Genomic DNA, 27,790 nt, shown 5'->3' on the forward strand with positions numbered 1-27,790 from the left:
CTTCAGTGACGAAATCTTACAAGAAATCCATGTTGGTCATTCACCATAACCTCCTGCAAACAAAAGCTTTTACTACATAAAAGGAATGTTGGGACAAGAAAGTAGATTTGTAATAAGTTTGCATTGCATGTGAGATTAAAAGAAAAGATGGCTCTTTAGATTAATTTATTGCTAAAGGCATAACTTTTACTGTTTAATGTTGTGTTGCAATTGCTTGTCAAACCATAAGAAAATAGAGCCTGAGTCCACAGCTACATAAACCAGTTTTACTTTCACCAGCAATTACAGTTTTTTAATCCTTTTTACCAGTTCATTTTCAACCTCTTTTTATTTTATCACTTGCAGTCAAATCTCAGCAATTTACTATACAAATGTGATCAAATCCCTTCCATTTATCTTAAAGATCTAAATTCTGATGAAATAAGACTATGTGATCAATACGAATAGCATCCTGTATCCAGTCCCAGACCCTTGGTTGTAAATCATGATAGGACAGTGTCTTCCCAGAGGCTGAATCACCGGAACCAGTTCACATAGCTTAGTACCAGATCACAAAATCTTCATGAGTCGTATTACTCATAGGACAGTGTCTACCCAGAGGCTGAATCACCGGAACCAGTTCACATTGCTTAGTACCAGATCACAAAATCTTCATGAGTCATATTACTTTTTCCTTTTTTCTTCACTTCACATCTTAGTAAAAACACATTCATTTTCCAAACTCAGCATTTCCAGCAGCATTCATTTCAACCATAATTTCCTGGTCAATCTATTCATTGAGGTCCCTTTTTTCGAGTTTGTATTTGACTGCGCTGCACTAAAGCCTGCCTTTTTTTAGAACTGTGCTCATCTGCTACATAACCCCTGAGAAAAGGTTAATATAGCCCCTCAAACATTCTTAAGTGCCAAATCTCTCCTATTCCATGAGCTTAAAACCATATCAGGTAATTTCAGATCACTTGAACTATGGTTCCGTGCCGTGTCCCTCGGCTCTCTCCTATTCTCCTTGCGTGTCCCTCAGCTCTCTCCTATTCTCCGTGCCGTGTCCCTCGGCTCTCTCCTATTCTCCGTGCCGTGTCCCTCGGCTCTCTCCTATTCTCCGTGACGTGTCCCTCGGCTCTCTCCTATTCTCCGTGCCGTGTCCCTCGGCTCTCTCCTATTCTCCGTGCCGTGTCCCTCGGCTCTCTCCTATTCTCCTTGCGTGTCCCTCGGCTCTCTCCTATTCTCCTTGCGTGTCCCTCGGCTCTCTCCTATTCTCCATGCCGTGTCCCTCGGCTCTCTCCTATTTTCATATTCTCCGTCCTGTGTCCCACAGCTCTTTCATATTTTCTATGCTGTGTCCCTCAGCTCTCTCCTATTTTGGTTGACAAGAATAGCATTAGATTAATTTTCAGCTTTCAAAAAAAAAAGAGACAAACTTAAAATTTTTTAATATACCTCTTACAATTCTCAAAAACTACATTTTTTAAAAAATGTGCCTCTGGAATCAAATGATTTAAAAGTCTAATTTTTACGCTTTTAGTAAATAAAACTAGTAAAGAAATGTACTCTTCTGTGGTCTTTAAAACTCCTCTTAGCAAGCTATTTTTATAAATAGGCTGTCCTGACTAATGATTCTTGGGCTATAAGGTGGCGTGCCCACCCCCTTCCCATTCAATTCTTGGGCACTTTGTCTCTGACGAGAAGATCAATAATAATTAGGAGATGATTTTTAAGTTTACTCAAGTGCACTGCAATTCCTCTGGCTTCTTTACATAACTGTGAATGATGGTGACCCTGAGACAGGACGCTGGGGTTCATTACGAGAAGTGACACCTGCCATATAGTCACACATTCCCGCCCTACCCCAGTTTCATGCAGTGCTATCACAATGGCTGTGAGAGGGTGTATATCCTTAATTCCAGACCACAACTACTAGCAAAGCGAATGGGGGTCCACAGTCATGCAGGGGAAAGCACAGGACTTGGAGAAGTGGTGGCCAAATGACTAACTCAAGGCTGGTGGCCCACAAATCTGTCTTCAAATCCATGACAGGGACCCTTAAGGGGAAGAGAAAAGACAATTGTCAATGAGAGTTGTATGCCTATCCCCCAGCACCCTGTGGACTTGCTGAGAACAAGGGCCTTGTTTTCCTCGCCCTTTGTGGCTGACACGGTGCTGGACACAGCTGCAGCCTATAACTTAGGGTTATTCGATCAATGATCTTGTCTAGAGTGGGAGATAGCTGGGAGCAGTGGTGAAATAAGAACATGAAAAGGTAGGTTTTGTTAGCAGAGAAAGGTAAGGAAGACAGGCCTTAATGGGAATAACAACAGGAGATTGCTGATATCTGAAGGATTGATGGGAGTGACAAGAAAAAAGGAGTAAACAAGCAGAGTCATGGGAAAGGCACCAAGGACAGGTTTCTTAAAAAGAGCTCTGATTGCTCACCAGTAGCAACAAAATGTTGGCATATTAAAAGCTGAGACAGTTTCAAACAAGGGGGTGTTTAATCATCATATATGGGAAGTGCTAGAATAGTTTCTGGTGGGGAATCTATTTTTTAGTTCAAAATTGACGTTGACCTCTGAACGTCTAGTCTCAATCAACAACCCTTGAAGCTTCAGCAGACATTATGTCAAAGGCTGCTCAGAGAAGACATCCAGGAGACACTATGTCAGAGGCTGTTCAGAGGAGACACCTAGCAGACACTATGTGAGAGGCTGCTCAGAGGAGACACCCAGCAGAAACTATGTCAGAGGCTGCTCAGAGAAGACACCCAGCAGACACTATGTCAGAGGCTGCTAAGAGGAGACACCCAGCAGACGCTATGTCAGAGGCTGCTCAGAGGAGACACCCAGCAGACACTATGTCAGAGGCTGCTCAGTGAAGAGACTCAGCAGACACTATGTCAGAGGCTGCTCAGAGAAGGGACCCAGCAGACACTATGTCAGAGGCTGCTCAGAGAAGGGACCCAGCAGACACTATGTCAGAGGCTGCTCAGAGAAGACACCCAGCAGACACTCTGTCAGAGGCTGCTCAGAGAAGACACCCAGCAGACACTATGTGAGAGGCTGCTCAGAGAAGGGACCCAGCAGACGCTATGTCATAGGTTGCTCAGAGAAGGGACCCAGCAGACACTATGTCAGAGGCTGTTCAGAGGAGACACCCAGCAGACACTATGTCAGAGGCTGCTCAGAGGAGACACCCAGCAGACACTATGTGAGAGGCTGCTCAGAGAAGAGACCCAGCAGACACGATGTCAGAGGCTGCTCAGTGAAGAGACCCAGCAGACACGATGTCAGAGGCTGCTCAGAGAAGACACCCAGCAGACACTATGTGAGAGGCTGCTCAGAGAAGGGACCCAGCAGACACGATGTCAGAGGCTGCTCAGAGAAGGGACCCAGCAGACACGATGTCAGAGGCTGCTCAGAGGAGACACCCAGCAGACACTATGTCAGAGGCTGCTTAGAGAAGGGACCCAGCAGACGCTATGTGATAGGTTGCTCAGAGAAGACGCCCAGCAGACCCTATGTCAAAGGCTGCTCAGAGAAGAGACCCAGAAGACACTATGTCAGAGGCTGCTTAGAGAAGGGACCCAGCAGACGCTATGTCAGAGGCTGCTCAGAGGAGACACCCAGCAGACGCTATGTCAGAGGCTGCTCAGAAGAGACACGAGGCAGACGCTATGTCAGAGGCTGCTGAGAGGAGACACCCAGCAGACGCTATGTCAGAGGCTGCTCAGAGGAGACACCCAGCAGACACTATGTCAGAGGCTGCTCAGTGAAGAGACTCAGCAGACACTATGTCAGAGGCTGCTCAGAGAAGGGACCCAGCAGACACTATGTCAGAGGCTGCTCAGAGAAGGGACCCAGCAGACACTATGTCAGAGGCTGCTCAGAGAAGGGACCCAGCAGACACTATGTCAGAGGCTGCTCAGAGAAGACACCCAGCAGACACTCTGTCAGAGGCTGCTCAGAGAAGACACCCAGCAGACACTATGTGAGAGGCTGCTCAGAGAAGGGACCCAGCAGACGCTATGTCATAGGTTGCTCAGAGAAGACGCCCAGCAGACACTATGTCAAAGGCTGCTCAGAGAAGAGACCCAGAAGACACTAAGTCAGAGGCTGCTTAGAGAAGGGACCCAGCAGACGCTACGTCAGAGGCTGCTCAGAGGAGACACCCAGCAGACGCTATGTCAGAGGCTGCTCAGAGGAGACACCCAGCAGACACTATGTCAGAGGCTGCTCAGAGGAGACACCCAGCAGACGCTATGTCAGAGGCTGCTCAGAGGAGACACCCAGCAGACACTATGTCAGGGGCTTCTCAGTGAAGAGACTCAGCAGACACTATGTCAGGTTGTTTAGAGAAGACACCCAGCAGACACTATATCAGAGGCTGCTCAGAGGAGACACCCAACAGACGTTATGTCAGAGGCTGCTCAGAGGAGACACCCAGCAGACGCTATGTCAGAGGCTGCTCAGTGAAGAGACTCAGCAGACACTATGTCAGAGGTTGTTTAGAGAAGACACCCAGCAGACACTATGTCAGAGGCTGCTCAGTGAAGAGACTCAGCAGACACTATGTCAGAGGTTGTTTAGAGAAGACACCCAGCAGACACTATGTCAGAGGCTGCTCAGAGAAGACACCCAGCAGACACTATGTCAGAGGCTGCTCAGAGGAGACACCCAGCAGACACTATGTCAGAGGCTGCTCAGAGAAGGGACCCAGCAGACACTATGTCAGAGGCTGCTCAGAGAAGGGACCCAGCAGACACTATGTCAGGTTGTTTAGAGAAGACACCCAGCAGACACTATGTCAGAGGCTGCTCAGAGGAGACATCCAAAAGACGCTATGTCAGAGGCTGCTCAGAGGAGACACCCAGCAGACGCTATGTCAGAGGTTGTTTAGAGAAGACACCGAGCAGACACTATGTCAGAGGCTGCTCAGAGAAGGGACCCAGCAGACACTATGTCAGAGGCTGCTCAGAGAAGGGACCCAGCAGACACTATGTCAGAGGCTGCTCAGAGAAGACACCCAGCAGACACTATGTCAGAGGCTGCTCAGAGGAGACACCCAGCAGACACTATGTCAGAGGCTGCTCAGAGGAGACACCCAGCAGACACTATGTCAGAGGCTGTTCAGAGAAGGGACCCAGCAGACACTATGTCAGAGGCTGCTCAGAGGAGACACCCAGCAGACACTATATCAGAGGCTGCTCAGAGAAGGGACCCAGCAGACGCTATGTCATAGGTTGCTCAGAGAAGACACCCAGCAGACACTATGTCAAAGGCTGCTCAGAGAAGAGACCCAGAAGACACTATGTCAGAGGCTGCTTAGAGAAGGGACCCAGCAGACGCTATGTCAGAGGCTGCTCAGAGGAGACACCCAGCAGACACTATGTCAGAGGCTGCTCAGAGGAGACACCCAGCAGACGCTATGTCAGAGGCTGCTCAGAGGAGACACCCAACAGACGCTATGTCAGAGGCTGCTCAGAGGAGACACCCAGCAGACGCTATGTCAGAGGTTGTTTAGAGAAGACACCCAGCAGACACTATGTCAGAGGCTGCTCAGAGAAGACACCCAGCAGACACTATGTCAGAGGCTGCTCAGAGAAGACACCCAGCAGACACTATGTCAGAGGCTGCTGAGAGGAGACACCCAGCAGACACTATGTCAGGGGCTGTTCAGAGGAGACACCCAGCAGACACTATGTCAGAGGCTGCTCAGAGAAGGGACCCAGCAGACACTATGTCAGAGGCTGCTCAGAGAAGGGACCCAGCAGACACTATGTCAGAGGCTGCTCAGAGAAGGGACCCAGCAGACACTATGTCAGAGGCTGCTCAGAGAAGGGACCCAGCAGACACTATGTCAGAGGCTGCTCAGAGAAGACACCCAGCAGACACTATGTCAGAGGCTGTTCAGAGAAGGGACCCAGCAGACACTATGTCAGAGGGTGCTCAGGGAAGACGCCCAGCAGACACTATGTCAGAGGCTGCTCAGAGAAGGGACCCAGCAGACACTATGTCAGAGGCTTCTCAGAGAAGGGACCCAGCAGACACTATGTCAGAGGCTGCTCAGAGAAGACACCTAGCAGATACTATGTCATAGGCTGCTCAGAGAAGACACCCAGCAGACACTATGTCAGAGGCTGCTCAGAGAAGGGACCCAGCGGACACTATGTCAGAGGCTGCTCAGAGAAGAGACTTAGTAGACACTATGTCAGAGGCTGTTTAGGGAAGACACGCAGCAGGAAAGGTTTGGTTATTGACAAGATAAAATGACCAACCTGTGTTTTTAGGATGCATTGTATGAAATCACCTTCCTTAGAAATATTTGATAAAATATGCCATCTTTTATGCTGAGCAAAATATATCAGACACAAATGAATACATATTGTGTGATTCCACTTATATGAAGTTTGAAAACCAGCAAAACCAATCTATAGGGACACAAAGCAATTGGTGGTTTTCTGGGGCTGAAAAATTACTGGTGATGACTGACTGACAAGGGGCAAGAGGGAACTTCTAGAGTTACAGAAATGTTCTACACCTTGGGTACACCAACACATACATTTGTCAAAACACACTGTACTTGATCTTCAAAATGTAGGCCTTTTGTTGTATATAAATTATATACCTCTTAAGTTGATTTCAAAAGAAGCTGTCTTTACTTAAATTTAGACTTTGAAACCCTTCAGAAAGTCCTAAAAATTCTGTACAATTAGTATTGAACACTAGGATACACATGGGCAACCAATCCTAGACAGCTCAGCACAGGACAAACAGAAAGGTCATCCTGCAACATGCAATCTAGATGACGAAGAAAGAGAACTCAAATGAGACACTTCAGAGACCTCTCTTCTCCAGTTCTGGCTCTGATTTTCATGAATTACAAAGTAAGGAAGATTCAGAGTTAATAGCATAGCCACAATGTAAAATATATTTAGTTTGTTGAATATTAACATTTTACCATAACTATAATGTACATTTAGTTTGTTGATCATTAATGTTTGTTTCCTGTATGAAAAAAATGTATGCATATATAATTCTCATTCTACATCTAGGTTCATTCATTCTATCTACTAATCCTTTTATTGCCTTTTAAAATCTGGTTAAGGAATTTATAAGATGACTGTCTAGACCAGAGGAACTCAACTGACAATGGAAGTGATGATTCTGGCAGCTAAGCTAGGTAGATCTTACTCTTTACAGACTGGTGTTTCAAAAGGTCTTGCTCCTGTCGAGGGGTGAGTTACTTCACCTCTAGTACAAGCCCAAGGTATCCTAAACCAAACAGCACTAACAGGGCCCACCTGTCTCTGGGCAGCAAAATATTTTTGTTTGTTGGTGTTGCTATTTTTGTTTATAAATGTGTCGATTTTGTCTAATCTGTAGACCATTCTTTACTGAACATCAGGAACAAGGCATCTTTCAGATGTAGCAGAGTTCAGTGCAAAAGCACTGAGCTAACTAATAATTTGGAGACTTGGGTTCCAATACTGGTTCATCATTAACCAGAGGCATTGCTTCAGGCAAGTCAAAGGACCTCTTAAGATCTAATCTATAAACTAGGGGAAAAAGAATAAATGAAATATAAGAAAAGATTCCTTTAGCTATAAAAGTTTATGATTCTATATGTCAAAACCACCAGAAAATCTTAGACCTCACCTGGAACTTTAAAGACCAGACTTCCCTAGGAAGGGATTCAGGACCCTTTAGGACACATATAAACTCACAACAATGGACCTCATATGCCTGGAGGCTTAATTGACCCAGGTTGTTGCAAATGACCAAGCTTCTTTCTCTTATAAGGCTGAATAGAATTTCATTGTATGTGTATAGACCATGTTTTATTTATCCAATCATCTGATGGTCACTTAAGTTGATACCGTAACTTGGCTATTGTGAATAGAGCTGCAATGAACACGGGAGTGCAGACATCTCTCTGGCATAGATATGGGTTTTGTGTCAATACACACAAGCAGGATTGCCAGGTCATATGGTAATTCTATTTTTAGTTTTTTGGGGAACCTCCATATTGAGGAACTTTTATTTTCCATAAAAGTTGTACTAATTTACATTCCCACGAACAGAGTACAAAAGTTCTCTTTTCTCCACATTCTCACCAAAATTTTTTAATCCCTTCTCTCTTTTTTTTTAAACAGCCATGTTGAGAGGTGTGAGGTGCTGTCTCATTGTGGTTTTAACTTGCATTTCCCTAATGATTAGTGATATTGAGTTTTTTCTTTTTACATATATTTGTAGGTGATTTGTATATCTTCTCCTGAAAAATGTTTATTCAGGTCCTATGCCCATTTTTTAAATTAGTCTTATTTGTTTTCTAGAGTTGTTTGAGTTCCGTATGCATTTTGGATATTAGCTTCTTATCAGATATATGGCTTGCAAATATTTTCTCCTAATTTGTAGGTTGTTTCTGTTGTTTCCTTTGTTATACAGAGGCTTTTATATTTCATGAAATCCCATTCATCTCTTTTTGCTTTTGTTGCCTGTGGTTGTAGAGTAAAATTGAAAACGTAATTGCCCAAACCAATTTCTTGTAGTTTTCTCCCTATGTTTTTTTCTAGTAGTTTTACAGTTTCAGATTTTATGCTTAAGTCTTCGACCCATTTTGAGTTAATTTTTTCACATGATATGAGAAAAGGTTTCAATTTAATTCTTCTATATATAGATATCCAATTTTCTCAAAAATACTTATTAAACATACTATCCATTTTATATTGTGTATTCTTGGCACACTTATGATCTTTTGTATTTATTTAGTTTTATAATTGATCCTTTGCAGAACCTGGAGAGGTGCTTGTGGTTTTGACTTGGCTGATTGCCTATTTAGAGTACAATTCAGTTTGTTCTTCCAAATTCTGCTTCTGCTGCAAATTGTTAACTGAATCCAGAGGTTTATTTGACGAGACTATACCTGCTAGTGTGTTCTCCCATCAGGAATCACATACTATCTAGTTGACTCTATCTCTTTTATGTTGGCAGTCTTTAATGCTCAATGCCTAGATCAGGGGTCAGTAAACTCCAGCCACTGGCCAAATTCTGACAATCATCTGTTTTATTTGTCCTATGAATGCAGCCAGACTCATTTATTTAATAATTATCTATGGATGCCTTATTGAAAATCAATTGATCATACATGTGTTGGTTCCTTTCTTGGCTCTCTATCCTAATCCATTCATTGATGTGTCTATTTTTCTTTTTTTGTTTGTTTTTTGATGTGTTTATTTTTATGGCAGCACTAAGCTGATGTAGTAGTATAGTTTGAAATGAGTAGTGTGATGCTTACAGCTTTGTTCTTTTTGCTCACGATTGCCTTGGCTATTCAAGGTTTTTTGCAATTCCATGTGAATTTTACTTGTCTTTTTATTTCTGTGAAAATGTCATTGAAATTTTGACAGAGATTATATTGAATTTGCATATTGCTTTTGGTAGTATGTACATTTTAGCAATATTAATTCTTCCAATTCACAAGCTTGGGATATCTTTTTCCATCTCTTCACTTTTAGTCTATATGTGATATATATATATATTTATTATACTTTAAGTTCTAGAGTACATGCGTACAACGTGCAGGTTTGTTACACATGTCTATATGTGTTTTTAAAAGTAAGATGAGTATCTTGTAGGTAGCATATAACTGGGTCTTTTTTTTAATCCATTCAGCCACTGTGTCTTTTTATTGGAGAATTTAATACATTTACATTCAAGGTAATTATGAAAGTTAAGGACTTACTACCTCCATTTTGTGAATTGGTTTCTGATTGTTTTGTAGATACTCTGTTTCCATCTTCCTTTCTTTCTGTCTTCTTTTGTGGCTTGATGATTTTCTTTAGTGGTATACTTTGAATTCTTTCTATTTTTGTTTTGTGTGTCTACTGTAGATTTTTGCTTTGTGATTAGTATGAAGCTTACATAAAACATTTTTACAAGTGTAACAATCTATTTTGACAGTTCATATAATTGTTATGCTATAAAAGTTGTAGATAGTCAAAGTCACACAACACAACTCTCCACTTTTATCTCCCTCATATTTTATGTTTTTGATGTACGAATTTACATTTTATAATATCTATCCCTTGAAAATGTATTTAGCTGTTTTATTAATAATTTTGTCTTTTAACCCCCATACAAGGAATAAAATTGCTTTACACATCATCATTACAGTCCTAGAGCATTCCACATATGATTCTTTATTATGCCATTGAGTTTTGTGCATTTGTACATTTTCTGTTAATAATTATTGGCCTTTTATTTCAGCTTAAGAAACTCCCTTTAGCAATTCCTGTAAGGCAGCCCCAGTGATGATGACCTCCTTTGGCTTTGGTTTGTCTGGGAAAATTTTTATTTCTTCCTCGTTTCAGAAAGACAGATTTTCTGAGTAAAATATTCTTGGTTGGCTATTTTTATTTTCCTTCAACATTTTGAATCTATCATCCCATTATCTCCTGGCCTTCAGGGTTTCCATTGAAAAATCTGGTGAGAGTCTATTGAAACTATTCTAGGTGCTGTGTTGCTTTTTATCTCTTGCCACTCTCAGAATTTTTTCTTTGTCTTCTATTTGTGATAGTTTATTATGTGTCTTGGTAAACTCCTCTTTGGGTTGAATTTGACTGGAGACCTCTGTGCTTCCTATACCTTGATATTGGTATATATCCTCATATTAGGAAAATTCTCAGCCATTATTTCTTTAAATATGCTTTCTTACCCTTTTTTGTCTTTCTTCTCTTTCTGGAATTTATATTATGTGTATATTCAGTCTCTTGAGGGTGGCACATATTTCTGCAGGCTTTCTTCATTCTTAAATTTATTTTTTTTAATTTTTGCTACTCTGATTGGATAATATCAAATGTTCTATCTTCCAGTTCACTGATTCTTCTTTTAGCTTGATCAAACCTGCTGTGGGAGCTTTCAGTTGCATCTTTTCAGTTCAGTCATTGTATTCTTCAATTCTTGAATTTCTGTTGGTTTTTAAGAATTATTTCTATTTCATTGAAGTTCTCATTTTGTTCATGTATTGTTTTCCAAATTTCATTTAATTTTCTATCCCTATATTATTGTAGTTCATGATCTTCTTTAAGAGGATTTTTCTAAACTCATTGTCTGTCATTTTATAAATTGTCCTTTCCTTGGGGTTCATTGTTAAATCTATTTTAGTTGATTTTTCTTTTTAGAGGTGTCATGATTTCCTGAGTCTTTGTTACCCTTGTAAGGATGTTATCCTTCTATCCTTACATTACTGTCTGCATATTTGAGGTGATAGCCACCTTTTCCAGTTTTTGCAGGTATTCTTTGGTAGGAATAATTGTCACAGTTTAGTGTAGCCTGTGGTTCTGAATGCGTCAGCTCATAACAACCCTGAATATGCAGAGCTTATTTGGGGGTTCTTTCATTGATGGTGTGCTGCCTTTTCTGTGAGTTTGAATGGGGCAGCTGGCTGGGATCTGCTACCCAAGCAAGAGCTCAGCAAGACCACTAAGCTGAACTCTCCAGTGAGGATGGACTGCTGGATGGGCACTGCAATTTGCCTCTGATTAGACTGGGCCATGAAGTGTAGTATTCTCTGGCCAGTTGGTACCTCAATTTAAAGTCAGCAGTTAAACAGGGTTGTAGAAAGCACTCTGAGGTTAGGTGGAGTCACTGACTAGGACGGATGGGACCAGCTACTATGCTTGGTAAAAATGCACAGTTGAGGTTTGCCTACCTGCTTAAGTGAGGTCTTGGGGTGGGCTTTGAGACTAGGCTGAGCATTATTTAAACTCCTGGGTGTGCTAGGTCAAGTCCTAGCTCTTTGCTGAAATTTGCTGTGGTGGTTGTCCCCTTCCTTGGGTGGGATATGGGTGTGGGCTTTGAGGCCATGCGAAGTACTATTTAAACACTCCTCGGTGTGGCCAGGCATGGTGGCTCACCCCTATAATCCCAGTACTTTGGAAAGCTGGGACAGCAAGATTGCTTGAGCCCAGGAATTAAAGACCAGGCTGGGCAACATAGTGGGACCCCATGTTTACGAAAAGTTTAAAAATTAGCTAGGTGTGGTGGCATGCACCTGTAGTCCAAGCTGCTTGGGAAGCTGAGGCTGGAGGATCACCTGAGCCCAGGAAGTCGAAGCTACAGTGAGCTGTGATCACGTCACTGCACTCCAGCTGAGGTGACAGAGTGAGACCCTATCTCAAATGAAAGTGATAATAGTAATAAACTCCTGAGTGTGACAACACTAGCCCTGGGTCTTTGCCAAAAATTGCTGTAGTGGTTACTCCCTCCCTGGACATGTTCTCAGGGTAGGGTCTGAGGCTGGTCATCTAAGGATTCCAGCCAGGTAGAACTTCCCACCACTTCTGAGGGTGACCAGCTCAGATTTGCAGGTGGGTATGGTGTTAGCTGGTACTATTGATTGGGTGCTACTGCTGGCAGGTGTGCAGAGCTACAGCCAGGATCTGTCTGCTTGTCACTGTGGACTATGCCTCCTCGCTTTGCTTCTATCTCACCCAAGGTGGTCTAGCCATGCCATTTCCCCTCTGTTCCTCCTGAGGTGAGAGCAGAGTGGGCTTCCTGGGAAGCATCTCAGAATGCTAGGGAAGCTTCATGTCTGCCTCTGATTCTCCTTTTGCTCTGTAGGAACTGTAGTTTCTGGGGAATTCCATCTGCGAGGTGCTGTGCTGACTTAGGGGAGGAGGAGGAGTGACATGGTCAACATGGGATTGTTTTTCTTACCCTTTAATGAAGTGTTTATTCCTTTCTGGACCACACAGCTGACTCTGGCTTATTCCCACATGTTAGGGTTTTCACCAAGGTATTCTTGTCTGCAGGTGTTTGCTAGCTGAACTTTCTGTGTGTGGCAGGCGGCAGGAGATGGTAGTGAAGCCAGGGTCCTCTTATTCTGCCATCTTGCTGACATCACTCCAAATCACAATTATCAATTTGGTGAATGCAAGTTACAACTGTAAAAACATTTCCAGAATTTTGAGAGCACGTCACATTATTAGACCATAAGTCTCTAATAGATTTAAGGACTATCCACAGTATTCCATAAGCAATAGATCAAAATGTCATTTTAGCAAAGTGGCATTTCCACGTGGGGTCGCCTATGTGTTTTCTTACTTTCTTCAACACTGTTGCAAAGTTTACCTACTAAATGAGGTTAGCTAGAATGAGTTCTTTTTTTAATGGAGTGGCAAACATAGTAGCTGTTTCTTCCATTATATTCTCTCATAACTCTTTGGGCCCTGGGGCCACAATTATTTGTGACATGTTTGGATTTATAGAATTGTACTCTTCATAATTTAACTGTCTCAGGGCACAAGCACAGAGAACGCAGTCAGGAAATAAACATAGTCTAAAAGATGAATTTGCCATCTGCTCAGAGGGTCAGTAAGCTAGCCCTCTGCCAAACCAAGGCAGGTAGAGAATCCCGTGATGAGGCCTGAAGAACCACATACTAGAAGAAATTTTGTACATTGTTACCTCGAAGATCCCAAATGACCCTAAATATTGCCTGTAATTCAGCACAAAATGACAAGTTTATGCTAATTTTTTAAAGAAAGCACATGCTTTAGAATACGTTTAGTGAATGTTTCTGCTCTCTTGGTATAAACAGAGTACTGAGTTTGAACATTGAACCAACCTAGTCATTAAGTATTTCAGCAGTACCTGCTATAAGTAACTGGTGAAATAATACTGATTGTACTAACATGTGACATTTCAAATGTGTTTCAAGGTGTGACTCTGCTTGAATGACGGGTGATTGCTCTTTTAACACTGTGGCATTTATTACTAACCTGCCAGAAAGCTGCTTAAATAAGAATGATTGCAGCAGCATGTCTAATACTCTGGCCTTAATATAAAAACAACTTGAAAATAGGCATTTCTCTTTTTGTATCCATCCTTCTAATTACAAGCCTAAAAAGGTGTTTTCCTTTCTTCAAAAATATTTATTGCATACCCACCTCTGTGCTGGTAGTTGGGAAACAGAGAAGAGCAAAACAGGCACCTCACTACCTAATGGGCTTATAGTCTGGCAGAGAAGACAGACATTTCAAAATCATCTTACAAACAAGTCATAATCTGTGATAAATGCTATGAAGGCAAAGAAAGTGCAGAAACAAAAATAAGGGGCGTAGTTTAGAGACGGATGGGGTAAACTGTTATGAAAGAGATCTTCGAGGAAGTGAGATCTGGTAAGCAGTAGTTATTCAAGCAAAACTCAGGTGAGTCTCTTAGGCAGAGGGATCAGCATATACAATACTCCTGGGTCAGACAAGAGCTTGTTCAAGAAACTGAAAAAAGGCCAGTGAAAGCAATGACAGCAACCTGAAGCTTGAAAGTAGAGTGGAAAGATGAAACAGACACCACCAGCAATGCTAATGATCTTTTACTTTATACTAATTATAAGGGGAAGTGTATTTGCTCTGCAACATCAATCAGCTCGTTTCCAGGCCTCCCTATGAGAGCACTTGCGTTTCCGTTCCCTCTGGTCTGCTGTACTAGTTTTCTTCACTAGCTCATTCATTTACCAGTGGGCAACCATAGCAAAACTATCACAAACTGGGTGACTTAAACAACAGGAATTTATTCTGTCTCAGTTCTGGAGGTCAGAAAGTCTGGAAGCAAGATGACAGCATGGTCAATTCCTACTTGGGGACTCAGAGAGAGGAGCCGTCTCACGCTTTCCTCCCAGCTTCTGGTGGTTGCCGTCAGTCCCTGGCATCCCCTGGCTTGTGGCATTGTCAATCCAACCTCTGCCTTCACGGTCGCATGGCTTCTCCTGGAGTGCCTCTGTCTCTGTGTACACGTTTCCCTCATAGAATACCACTGTGGGCTAGGGCTCACCCTAAGTCAGTATGAGCTCATGTTACCTTGATGATATCTGCAAAAATCGTATTTCCAAACAACGCCATAGTCAAGGTACCAGGGGTTAGGATTTAAACAAGTCTTTTTGAGGGATACAATTTAATCAATAACAGAAAGCTATTGAAGGATTTTTACCGAGGGAGTGATATCGAGGCAGGAAAACAGGGTCTGGAACTTAAGGCCAATTTGTGCTGAATCGAGGAAAAACACCAGGGTCTGGGGGCCAATTGGTGCTGACTTCTCAAAGCTGGATCAAAAGGAGGACACCTGGGTCTGGGGGAAGGGAACCTAAGGCCAATTAACACGAACTTCCTAAAACTAAACCAGAAGGGGAAATCCCATCTCCCCACGCCGAGCAGCAAAGGATCAAATCTCCCTACAGCCCTCCCGCTTCCAGCACATCTCAGATGGAAAGACAGAGTGCCGTGATTGGCCAAGCACGGGCCACCCCTTCCTCTGCATAGGGCACCAATTCACCTCAGCCTTTAATTAGCCAGGGACCAAACCCTTCATCCAGACAAGAGGTAACTTATAGGAGCCTCAAAAGGGGTAGTTAAAACCCGGAAAACTGGCTCCTGCCCCCGCCCTGTGGAGTGCTGTCTTGCTTCAGTGAATTCAGCTTTCATACCTTGTGGAGGGCTGTCTTGCTTCAGTGAATTCAGCTTTCGCTGCTTTGTTCTTGTGTCTCGTTCCTTTGTTGCTTTGTGGGTTTTGTCCAATTCTTTGTTCAAAACACCAAAGAACCTGGACAACTGACACTCAAGGCCCTCCTTCCAGTAACAATATGATCCTATTTTCACTTAACATCACTTTGGCTACTTGACAGAAAACGGATCGGAAAGAGTCAAAGAAGAAGGGTGAGATGGACTGAGAGGCTATTTTGGATTCCATTTTGGTAGACGTGTTCTGAAAAATTTTTGTCATATTTATAAATATTAAATAAATAAATATTTCTAAATATTTAAAACATTTAGCTAGGCAAGAAATAATAATAATATAATTAACTTTAAAGGGCATAAAAATATTCACAGGCCAAAAAATAAAAAGAAGACTTAAACCCCGAACGGTGAGCTATCGCTGCGGCTGTGGAGTGATCAGACAGCAGCCTCTGGGCCTGAAGGCTTGCATTTCGCATGATACACAGGACAGGAGGAGAGGCATGATCTCAGCCCAAAGAGGAAGTTACAAATAAGGTCTCCAAATAAAGCCAGCGCCCACAACATTGATGTAAATGTTTATATACTTTATATAGATTATATAGAAAGACATAAAAATATATCTCTCTATATATATCCATCCACTGGTTTAAAAAGATGACAAAAGGTGACCAAAAAATGTCATCCTTAGTTTGGACTCAAAGTGACAAAAATAGATGTTTTTCATGACAACATCTGTACAGTTGACACACTCTGGAGTTGGGTTTAAAATCATACCACGCAGTAACTCCAGGAAAGTTCAAACCGAGAAACTATTTTACAAAACCTTGAGTCAGGAATGCCCAAGAAACAAAAACACAAATTCTCTGAGGAAGGTGCACCCTCAACATAAACCTTGACAGATTCTTGCACGTAAAGTCCACTTAAATGTGAGCTTAATCCAAAATATGTTTTTAAAAAAGCAAAATACAAGAGTTAACGGAAACAACCAACAGCAGAAAAAACCACCAAGGACTTTCAAGTATAAAAATATTGGATACAAATTATAAAATAAGTATTTTTAAATTATTCAAAAAAGAAATTGAAATTATGAACTAGAAACAAAATGCTATACCAAAGAAAACAGGCTATTTGAAAAAAGAACCAAAAAGAACCTCTCAAACAGAAAATGTAATCACTCAAATTAAAAATTCAGTAGGTAAGATAAACAAAAGATTAATGTAGCTAAGAAAATAATGACTTATAGAGAAACTACTAGAATGAAGCTCAGAGACATAATGGAGATAATGAAATGCAAAATATGAAAGAAGGTGACGATACAAAAAGATCAGCCCTCAAAGACACAACAGGTTCTGAAGAGTGGCCAGAAGGCGAGGATTGGCCAAGCGTGGTGGCTCGCACCTGTAATTCCAGCAGTTTGGGAGGCCAAGGCAGGTGGATTGCTTGAGCCCAGCAGTTCAAGACCAGCCCAGGCAACATAGCAAAACCCCATCTCTATAAAATTAAAAATTAAAAATGAAAAAAACAGGAGGTGAAGATAGGGAAATAAGAGAAACCAAACATTTCTAAGCAGATTAGATGAAAAGAAATCCACATCTGGGCACAAACTTCAACTTCGGGCCACCAAAATTAAAAAAAAAAAAAAAGACTTTAAAAATAGCCAGAGTAAAAAGTTTACCTTCAATGAAATAACCGTTATATGAAAAACAATTTTTTCCAACAGTATCAGTGGATCCAGAACAAAGCACTAGCCTAAAATTCTGACAGAAGATAGCATCCATCTCAAGATGTTTGCTCAGCAAACTATTGTGTCATAATTAGGCAAAATAAACGCATTTTAGGCAAACAGAATCTATGTTTAATATAATCGGACTCTTGCTAAAAGAATTGCTAAAGGAAGGCCGGGCGCGGTGGCTCACGCCTGTAATCCCAGCACTTTGGGAGGCCGAGGTGGGTGGATCACGAGGTCAGGAGATTGAGACCATCCTGGCTAACACGGTGAAACCCCGTCTCTACCAAAAATACAAAAATTTAGCCGGGCGCGGTGGCGGGCGCCTGTAGTCCCAGCTACTCGGGAGGCTGAGGCAGGAGAATGGCGGGAACCCGGGAGGCGGAGCTTGCAGTGAGCTGAGATGGCGCCACTGCACTCCAGCCTGGGCGACAGAGCAAGACTCCGTCTCAAAAAAAAAAAAAAAAAAAAAAAAAAAAAGAATTGCTAATGGAAATACTTCAGATAGAGTAAAATGATTCCATAAAAAGGGTCTGGGATGAAAAAAGGAACAATAAACCAAGAAACTGGTATAAATGAAATAATAAAAACACTGTAAATATGTGGAGGCAGAATCTAAATAACACACAAAAATACAATGTAAAGCAGGAGGCAATTGATGAGAATTAAGATACAGCATTGCTAGGAAGGAGAACAGATTCATTTTGGATTTTATTAAGATTAAGAGCAGCCACAGAATGACTTAAAAAAGGGTTTATGGCTTCCAAACCAGTAGAGAGGGTAAAAATAATTTTAAAATAAAAATTCAGTCAAAAAGGAGAGAAAGAGAGAAAGAAAGAAGGAAGGCAGGCAGGCAGGCAGGAAGGGAGAGAAAGAGGGAGAAAGAGGGAAGGAGGGAGAGAGGGAGGAGAGAAAGAAAGAAAGGGAAAGAGAAAGAAAAAAGGAAAGAAAAGGACAACATAGTAACAGGAGGAAAATGTAAAGCACAAAACTAGATGATGACAATAAATCCAACTCTAAAAGAAATCATACAAAATATGTGGATCAAAATCATCAATGTAAAAACAAAATTTTAGACGTAGTCTTTAATTCAGTAGTAAATTATATATAAGTGACATATTTGAAACACACAAGCTCCCTCTCTCTTCCAAACAAACTAGATTAGATGATAAGAGGCAGGAAAGAGAATGAACCTTTGCTTATAACCTACTGTAATGTACCCCCTCGTAATTTAAATTATGTCTCAGAGTTAGATTTTATTATTTCCATATTACAGACAGGGGATTGGGGTGCAGTGCTTAACGGCTGTACCCAGAGTCACATTTGGTAGTAATTTGCAGAGGAAAGATCTGCAAAGACTGGCTCTTGCGGACATCACCACAGTGCCATGTGAAACAAAGTGGCTTTCAGACCAGGACAGTGGTACTGAGATATTCTTATGATGACCAAGTCACAGGTAAAAAGGAAACAGAGCTAATCTCTGCTGATGGTCCCATTAACGGGTTCTCAGTGTTTTCTGCTTTCATTTCTTTGGGGCAGTGAACACACAGACCACTGAATTCAGAAATCTTTATATTGTAAACCACTTTGTTCATTCTCTACTAAATTCACCTGGTCTGTATAATTTGAAAAGCTGCATATTTTATTCTTTTTGATCAATTATTTTTATTCAAAATGTTTCTTATTCTTTTTGATCAATTGTTTTTATTCAAAATGTTTTACGTAAGGAGTTCAACGTTTTCGTAAGAATGAGCTACCCATGCAGGCATCTACCTGCTCACTGGTGGGAGAGTGAACATAAATATTGTCCAGGGAGATTGAGAAGAAGGCAGCTGACATGTTTCTGCTAAGAAGAAGCCATCTCTTTCTTTCCATCTCTCTCTCCCTAAGAAAGGCAGATCAGGCCTAAAGCCCTAGTAGGTTAGCCGTGTTTCTTCTAGAAGTCAGGCCTACGATGGAGCGGTAGAAGCCAAAGGCAAGAGGAAAGAACTGGAACAGAGCTGGGCGCAGGGTGGCTAAGTCCACAACGTAAAAAGTTGAGGTCGCGTGATGTTTTTATTTCAATAGCTGACACCCTGCATTTTAAATAAGGCTTAAGTTTTTAGGTACAAATTGTTAACCTAATACATTTTAATGTTTTTAAGATGATGCATAGTTTGAACTTGTACATATAAAATTTTACTTTTTGCCTGTCTCTAACTCGCTGACTAGCGGTTCTTCACCCTCTCCATATGTGTGTGTCCACGCACCTGTCTGTGAGTAGATACACGGAGAGAAACAATAAGATGTTTGACATGACGTTCACCTAATTTAATAATCAGAATTTCTAAGTAGTAGATTTTAGATGGTATCTGTTTTCACTTTCACTTTGTTTTTTTATTTTGAGACGGAGTCTCGCTCTGTCGCCCAGGCTGGAGTGCAGTGGTGCCATCTCGGCTCACTGCAAGCTCCGCCTCCCGGGTTCACGCCATTCTCCTGCCTGGACAATTCTCCTGCTGGGACCACAGGCGCATGCCACTGCCCCGGGCTAATTTTTTGTATATTTAGTAGACATGGGGTTTCATCGTGTTTGCCAGGATGATCTCAATCTCCTGACCTCGTGATCCACCCGCCTCGGCCTCCCAAAGTGCTGGAATTACAGGTGTGAGCCACCGCACTCAAATGAAAATGCACCTTAATAAAATTTTAAAAAATAATTCATGTTATTGTAGAACATTTAGAAAATGTTAAAAAGTATAAAAGAGCAAAATAGGTATCACGGCTAATTCTATGACTGTTAACATTTTAGTGAGTTCTCATTACAATCAACTTGAATGTTCAATTTGGACTCCTACTTTTTTTACATAATGTGTTTTTCTGTGTCTTTAATTATTTGGAGGCATGGAGAATGGGACTATATTCCAGGAGTCCGGAGAGTGAGGAATGATGGTCATCTGGGACTCTGGTTGTGGGAGTAGAAATGAAAGTAAATGAAGAAACTTGAGAAATATTTAGAGATAAGATTGACAGAACACAGTGATGGACTTGATGTGTGTTTTGAAATAACTTTACGTCTTTTATTTCCACAAATGTAAAGGTCTCATAATTTTGTCATAAATCACGCACAAAGAACACAAGGGCAACAATATCTTCACTGGAGATACATGCAAATTTCTTACAAAGTCAGAGTTTTAAATTGTGAATTCATGTGCCAGCATATTTACTTAAAGGGTATAAAGAACCATGTTATGGGTATTATATTTTCTAATAATTTTACTCAACACTCTGAATGTGCATAGTCTATCCTAAAGATCAGGTAGAAATGACGGGATCTGAAATGATACAGGAGAAAAAGTCTTGGCTCTTAACCAGAGACTTTTATGGCATATTTCTATCTTCACTACATAACAGTGAAGTCTATTAAAAGTCCAAAACTGAAGCAAATTCACCTTTTTATACTGCTTCAATAATTGTGTTTTGAGGGTCTTTGCTACATACTTGAAATATATTATATTTTCAAAGCTATCTGACTGATTTATGAAGAAATACACATGTGTTTTGTGCTTCACAAAAACACATTTGGATATTATTAAACAGAAAAGATAAAATATTACATAGGTCTGAAGAATTAATTTTAAAATGTTTCTTTAAGATAAACAGTGTATCAACTATATCTTAAATGTCATCGCTTTGGATGACCAACTAAGCAAATTTACAGACAACTGCATGGCTAAACAGGAATTATTTTGGTCTCTTTGTCATAAACTATTATGTCTAAAGAGAGCAGCAGCATCTCCATCAACCCTGCAGTGGGAAATCTGCCCTGTCACAGTGGAATCTCCATGGGCAACAAGGGAAAGAATATACTTCACACTATGCATAATTCCTCAAAAGTTTTCTCATTTTGAGATTGGCTCAAAAACGATGTGCTAAATAAAATTCTAGCCATCACAGGTAAGGAAGAAGGAACTGTCGGCATTCCATCCTTCGGGCTGTAATTCAGAGCTGCTGTACAAGTCACACGCTGTTCTTATCAGAAATCTGCTTTCTTAGCTTTTCTTTACACATTCCAACCTATCTTCACATATGCTGGATTTCTGTGAGGAAGGGAGCACTCTAACATAAAATTATTGGTTGCTATTTTATGACTTGTCAGGTCTATGGCATTCAGAATTAAATCATGCAGGCATGCATGCTGTGTGTCTTACCTGGCCAAGGCCCAAGTCAGCCAGACATGTGTCCCTGGGAATGGCCCCTCTGCTGATTGGCATTTGTCTGCAGGATGGATGCAGCCACCCCAAGACCTTCTGAATTCTCAAGATTCCTTGAAGAACTGCAGGGAACTTTGCTTCTTTGATTGCTGAAACTGGAAGATGCAGCAAACTCTTCCCAGGACAAAGAGCTGGAATAGAAAGGCAACCATGGCACTCACTGGCAACACTGTGTCCCCATGTGAAGGTCATTGGAGGTCAAGCTCCAGTAAACCCATCCAATAAACCTATTTCATGGAGGATTCATTCATTCATTAATTCTATAAATATTTCCTGAGGGTCTACTGTGTGCCAAGCACTATTCCCCACATCAGGACAGAATAGCCAACGAAAGAGTCAAAAACACCTTTGCTCGGAGCCTACATTTCCCATTTTGGAAGGCTTCTTGGGCCAAAAGAACCCAGAGAGAAGGACTCCATCCCTTCTCCTGCAGCACCAGAGAAGACCCTGCTGCACTCTACAATGGTCAAGTCCAGGAAAGAAAATTCGAGCTCCTGGTTATAAATGATAACTAACAACAAAGACTACAGCAACTGAGATGTTATGTTCCTTCTGCAAAGCTGAATTTCTCTAGTCTTAGTAAACATAAAGCTGTACTTTTCTTAGAAAAGCCAAGGGGAAATCAGAGGATGAATAATCGGAACCCTTGGAGTGAAGTGTAAGCCATCCGATATTTGGCTTATGTTTCACTGTCTGTTTCTTAAGAGGAGTTACCTTGTGTTCATTACCTTAGAGAAAAGAAAGACAGACAGAAAAAGAAAACTGTCACAGATGCTGGGAAAGTAAGTACTTGTATTAGTAACAGAAAACCACAGTAACGTGAGGAGTCACTCTCAGAAAGACTTTAAATCCTCTCTCACTCTCCAGCACATAGGAGGCCTAGGGATCTTTAGAGAAATCAGGGAGAAGGATAGATAATATCTCAGCACCATGACTCTCCCAGGAACATAAGATAGAATGTGAGGCAGGGGCCCCATCTTTCACCAGTTTCTACTCATTTGTAAGAAAACAAGGCTTGCTTTCTTATTTAAAGAACAAATTCTGTATCCACCATCTGAATTATTCTTGGCATCTGATGAGGGATGGAGACTACAGAGGCAAATTTGAAAGAAGAAATATTTTATTTTACAAGCTTGATTTGAATATAAGCCTTAAATTTATGTTGACCAAATCCAAGAATAACATTATACAACCAAAACATAGCAAAGGGCAGGGGAAGTTTTCAGTTTTTTTCCTAATTACAAAGCCTACTAGGAAACTAATAATGGGGAAAACTTTCTCATGGAGCTGAATCCTGCAAAACCTAGTGATAAAGAACAAGAAAATAAGAATTGCAGTTTATTTCCATTCTCTTTTTCTTTCGCTATTTTATCTTTCTTAACCTATAATATATATGATTTTCCTTGTTCTAAAAGTGAGCTCACTAAAAGTGAGCCTTCCTTTTATGACAATTGTAGCCCAGATATATCTATTAGGAAACTTTTTATATGAATGCAGTGTCTATATCTATATAATATTCATTTTTGTAGTCTGTAGATCTGAATGGGTGACTAAATTAATGTTATGAACGGCTCACGTGAAATAACAAAGAGACAATTCCTTAATATATAAGCACAAAAATTAAAATCAATTTGCAATCTTGATCAAAGATATCAATAGTCACAAACAAGGCTGATTAAGAAAGCACCATGAACATTCTGTAACTTGATCACAACCCATAATGAGTGTTGTCCAGAGGAGAGACTTTTAGCAATTCACAAGGCCCTGTGTGCCTAACAGTTAATTCCTGCTTAGCCAGATTGTGCGATTCATTCTCAGGCACAACATATAAAATGCTGGGAAATACCCTGATTTTGGCTGCAGAACCGCAATTGAGCCATGAGGAAGACAGTCTCCGAGAAGACATAGGAGGGCACAGCTCTCCCATGAGGAAGACAGCCTCAGAGGAGACAGAGGAGGGCACAGCTCTCTCATGAGGAAGACAGGCTCCGAGGAGACATAGGAGGGCACAGCTCTCCCATGAGGAAGACAGCCTCAGAGGAGACAGAGGAGGGCACAGCTCTCCCATGAGGAAGACAGCCTCCGAGGAGACATAGGAGGGCACAGCTCTCTCATGAGGAAGACAGCCTCAGAGGAGACATAGGAGGGCACAGCTCTCTCATGAGGAAGACAGCCTCAGAGGAGACATAGGAGGGCACAGCTCTCCCATGAGGAAGACAGCCTCAGAGGAGACATAGGAGGGCACAGCTCTCTCATGAGGAAGACAGCCTCAGAGGAGACATAGGAGGGCACAGCTCTCCCATGAGGTAGACAGCCTCAGAGGAGACATAGGAGGGCACAGCTCTCCCATGAGGAAGACAGCCTCCGAGAAGACATAGGAGGGCACAGCTCTCTCATGAGGAAGACAGCCTCAGAGAAGACATAGGAGGGCACAGCTCTCCCATGAGGAAGACAGCCTCAGAGGAGACATAGGAGGGCACAGCTCTCCCATGAGGAAGACAGCCTCAGAGGAGACAGAGGAGGGCACAGCTCTCTCATGAGGAAGACAGGCTCCGAGGAGACATAGGAGGGCACAGCTCTCTCATGAGGAAGACAGCCTCAGAGGAGACATAGGAGGGCACAGCTCTCTCATGAGGAAGACAGCCTCAGAGGAGACATAGGAGGGCACAGCTCTCTCATGAGGAAGACAGCCTCAGAGGAGACATAGGAGGGCACAGCTCTCCCATGAGGAAGACAGGCTCCGAGGAGACATAGGAGGGCACAGCTCTCTCATGAGGAAGACAGCCTCAGAGGAGACATAGGAGGGCACAGCTCTCCCATGAGGAAGACCGCCTCAGAGAAGACAGGAGGGCACAGCTCTCTCATGAGGAAGACAGCCTCAGAGGAGACATAGGAGGGCACAGCTCTGCCATGAGGAAGAGAGCCTCAGAGGAGACATAGGAGGGCACAGCTCTCTCATGAGGAAGACAGCCTCAGAGGAGACCTAGGAGGGCACAGCTCTCCCATCAGGAAGAGAGCCTCAGAGAAGACATAGGAGGGCACAGCTCTCTCATGAGGAAGACAGACTCTGAGGAGACATAGGAGGGCACAGCTCTCCCATGAGGAAGACAGCCTCCAAGGAGACATAGGAGGGCACAGCTCTCCATGAGGAAGACAGCCTCTGACGAGACATAGGAGGGCACAGCTTTCCCATGGCAAAGGGCTCAAGAAGACCTGCACTCTGCTGTGAAGAAGGAAATTGTCCCAGAAAGTCCAGAGCAAGAGTCCTCCCAAATTCTTTATCAGCTCATCCTAAGAGCTCACTGGATGGCTTCGCAGGGGTCATTAATTCTTCTCCTCACTCAGGAGCTCTAGTCCACAAGTATCCAGTTTCACACACAGCTGCAAGACACTCCATTCTAGGGCCACAGTCCAGGATGCAGTCTTCACAGATTTTTTGATCAAATGGATCAAGAGTAGAGGGTCTGTCCATGAATGATAAAACATAGGGAGGAAATAAGACACATGGAATGGAATTCTCTCTTTGGGTTGAGAATATATATACCCAATAATTCTTTTTTTATTCCTTTGTAGGGGAAGAAAGGTTTCTTTTCCTCACCCATCACTAGGACTATGGCCGATGCCCCTGTAACAAAGTACAGATTAATGAGAGAAAAGTGTACACATGTATTTAAAAAGCTTTATGTGGCACAGGAGTCTTCATAAGAAAATGACCCAAAGAAACAGGAAATCTTGTGTATCATAGTGCTTAGTTAGGTTGGATGAACAGTGGACTCCAGGTATTGGTACAATTGGACAGAGTGAGTATGCTCTCATGGAGATAAACTAGGGGAACTTAGCAAGGCCTGTGTGTTCAAATTCTTCTCTGTGTCCCTGTGTCTTCAGAGATACGGATGTTTCTTTCTTCTGGGTATAAGAACTCTTCCTCTCAAATGAGGTCTTATGATCTGCTCCTGGGGGGTCAGAGAGTGACCAGCCTGCATCTGCTTCTTCTCAAATGCCACTCGTGATGCCCTTCCTGGGAGACAAAGCCATCTTTGAGTATTTCAGGATTCCAAAGTAGACTCCATTCCTTGGATTTACCAAAAGCACCAGCCTAAAGGGCCTGTCAGGAAGTTCACCACAAAGAGAAACCTATTTCCCTGTAAGGGAAGTGGCTGGATGGTCCCCCCCCCCGCCAGATTCTCTGATGTGGACCTCACTTGGGATGCAACCCTGGTACAGCTCCTCCATCTCAGTCATTAGAAGTAAGTTCAATGAAAATGGTCTTCTGATACAGTCATTGCTGAATTGCAGTTTCAACTAATTATACCCCTCAGAATCTCCTTGAATTCTAACAACTAAGTAACTAAATGTCTACTAAGTACCTATAATTGTGCTGTCAAGAGTAATAAGTGAGGCCAGGCACGGTGGCTCTCGCCTGTAATCCTGGCACTCTGGGAGGCCAAGGCGAGTGGATCACTTGAGGTCAGGAGTTTGAGACCAGCCTGGCCAACATGGTGAAACCCTGTCTCTACTAAAATTACACAAATTAGCTGGGCGTGGTGGAGGGTGCCTGTAGTCCCAGCTGTTAGGGAGGCTGAGGCAGGAGAATCACTTGCACCCAGGAGGCGGAGGTTGCAGTGAGCCAAGATTGCACCATTGCACTCCAGCCTGGGCGACAGAGCGAGACTCTGTGTCATTTAAAAAAAAAAAAAGAGTAATAAGTGAATAATATGCAACATTATTCTTTCTACAGCTTCATATGTGTTGCATTTACACATGTTCTTATGTTTTTTATGAGAATTATATAGTGTGCAATGTGTATTTTCAACAGTGAAACTAAAAACTTCTCATGTGTCTTTCTTCTTTGGCCTTAAAAATTATTTTTTATGCTAACTAAATCATCTACATTATTACTCTGTGCTAACTAACATAAATAAACTAGTACACTATTCTCATTTACCCAACTTTTTTATACCGTTCCTACTAACAGTTCCAAATATAAGCTGTATTCATCATCAGTTAGTTCTAAAGAGTTTAGGCGCTCCCCCAATGTGCTCCTACAGCACCCTGAACCTCATGCGTATGAGCTTTGATCATCCTGTATTGAAATGAGAAAATCCTGCATTTCCACTTTGTGCTAACCCCAGCATACCACGTCTGCAGAGTAGAGACTGTGTGTATCTTACTCATCCTTGCAGTCGCAGTGCCTGGGACCCCAGCATACCACGTCTGCAGAGTAGGGACTGTGTGTATCTTACTCATTTGCAGTCACAGTGCCTGGGACCCCAGCATACCACGTCTGCAGAGTAGGGACTGTGTGTATCTTACTCATTTGCAGTCACAGTGCCTGGGACCCCAGCATACCACATCTGCAGAGTAGGGACTGTGTGTATCTTACTCATTTGCAGTCACAGTGCCTGGGACCCCAGCATAACACATCTGCAGAGTAGGGAGTGTGTATCTTACTCATCCTTGCAGTCGCAGTGCCTGGGATAGGTGCTCAGTTGCTGAACGGCCACAGCCCGTGTGTTCTTTCTGTAGTGTGTGTCTCATTCAGAGGCTCAGCTGCAGACACAGGCTGAACTTTATACAAACTTCTTTCCCACCAGTCTGTTTCAAAGGAGCTCAACCATGCCCCAACACACTTTGACCCTTTTCAGTATCAATTTTCAACTGCTGTTTTCTACTCCTTGAAAGCATAACAAATAAAAGAACTTTTCTTTTTCAGTAAATTCTGAAACATAATTACCTTATCAGTCATGCCAGGTGAATCTCATTAAGCTCTTTTGATTAAGATAATGCTAATTCATAAAAGAAAGTATCCTAAATTTAATAAACAGGAAAGATCAGGGACTTGTCTATTTCAACTCACAAAATTGAGCCACGTTTCTTTTACCATGAACATGGTGAAAGGGATTCAACTAACTAAATAAAAGAAAACAAAAGGTAAGGTTAAGTAATAGCATATTACATTTGGGGATGAAGAAGAGTTTCCAATGCTGTAACAGAGGGATTACTTTTGAACTTATTTTCCCCGTCTTTATTACTGACTTTGTAGAGGAGTAAATTGCATATTTTTTTTCTTTTTTTGAGACAGTCTCATTCTGTTGCCCAGGCTGGAGTGCAGTGACATGATTTCAGCTCACTGTAGCCTCCGTCTCCTGGGTTCAAGAGATTTTCCTGCCTCAGCCTCCTGAGCAGCTGGGACTATAGGCATGCACCACCACACCTGGCTAATTTTTGTATTTTCAGTAGAGACAGTGTGTCACCATCTTGGCCAGGCTGGTCTCAAACTCCTGGCCTCAAGTGATCCACCTGTCTCAG

At 42.2% G+C, this 27,790-nt stretch overlaps 1 long non-coding RNA gene across 2 annotated transcripts in view; it reads right to left on the reverse strand.

The window, feature by feature from the left end:
- Positions 1 to 10,805: 10,805 nt before the first annotated feature.
- The window catches only part of LOC134809945 (uncharacterized), an 87,018-nt gene continuing 70,033 nt past the window's right edge, over positions 10,806 to 27,790 (reverse strand). The window contains exons 3-4 of one of the 2 annotated variants that reach the window (XR_010156790.1): positions 21,419 to 21,612; positions 10,806 to 12,937 (exon numbers count right to left, since the gene is read on the reverse strand). This is a non-coding gene — a long non-coding RNA (uncharacterized LOC134809945). Of the gene's footprint in view, positions 12,938 to 20,273; positions 21,327 to 21,418; positions 21,613 to 27,790 lie in introns of those variants that run through there. The other variant, XR_010156791.1, reaches the window with a different exon arrangement.

The sequence above is a fragment of the Pan troglodytes genome, chromosome 3 (assembly GCF_028858775.2).
Source record: "Pan troglodytes isolate AG18354 chromosome 3, NHGRI_mPanTro3-v2.0_pri, whole genome shotgun sequence".
Lineage (NCBI taxonomy): Eukaryota > Metazoa > Chordata > Mammalia > Primates > Hominidae > Pan > Pan troglodytes.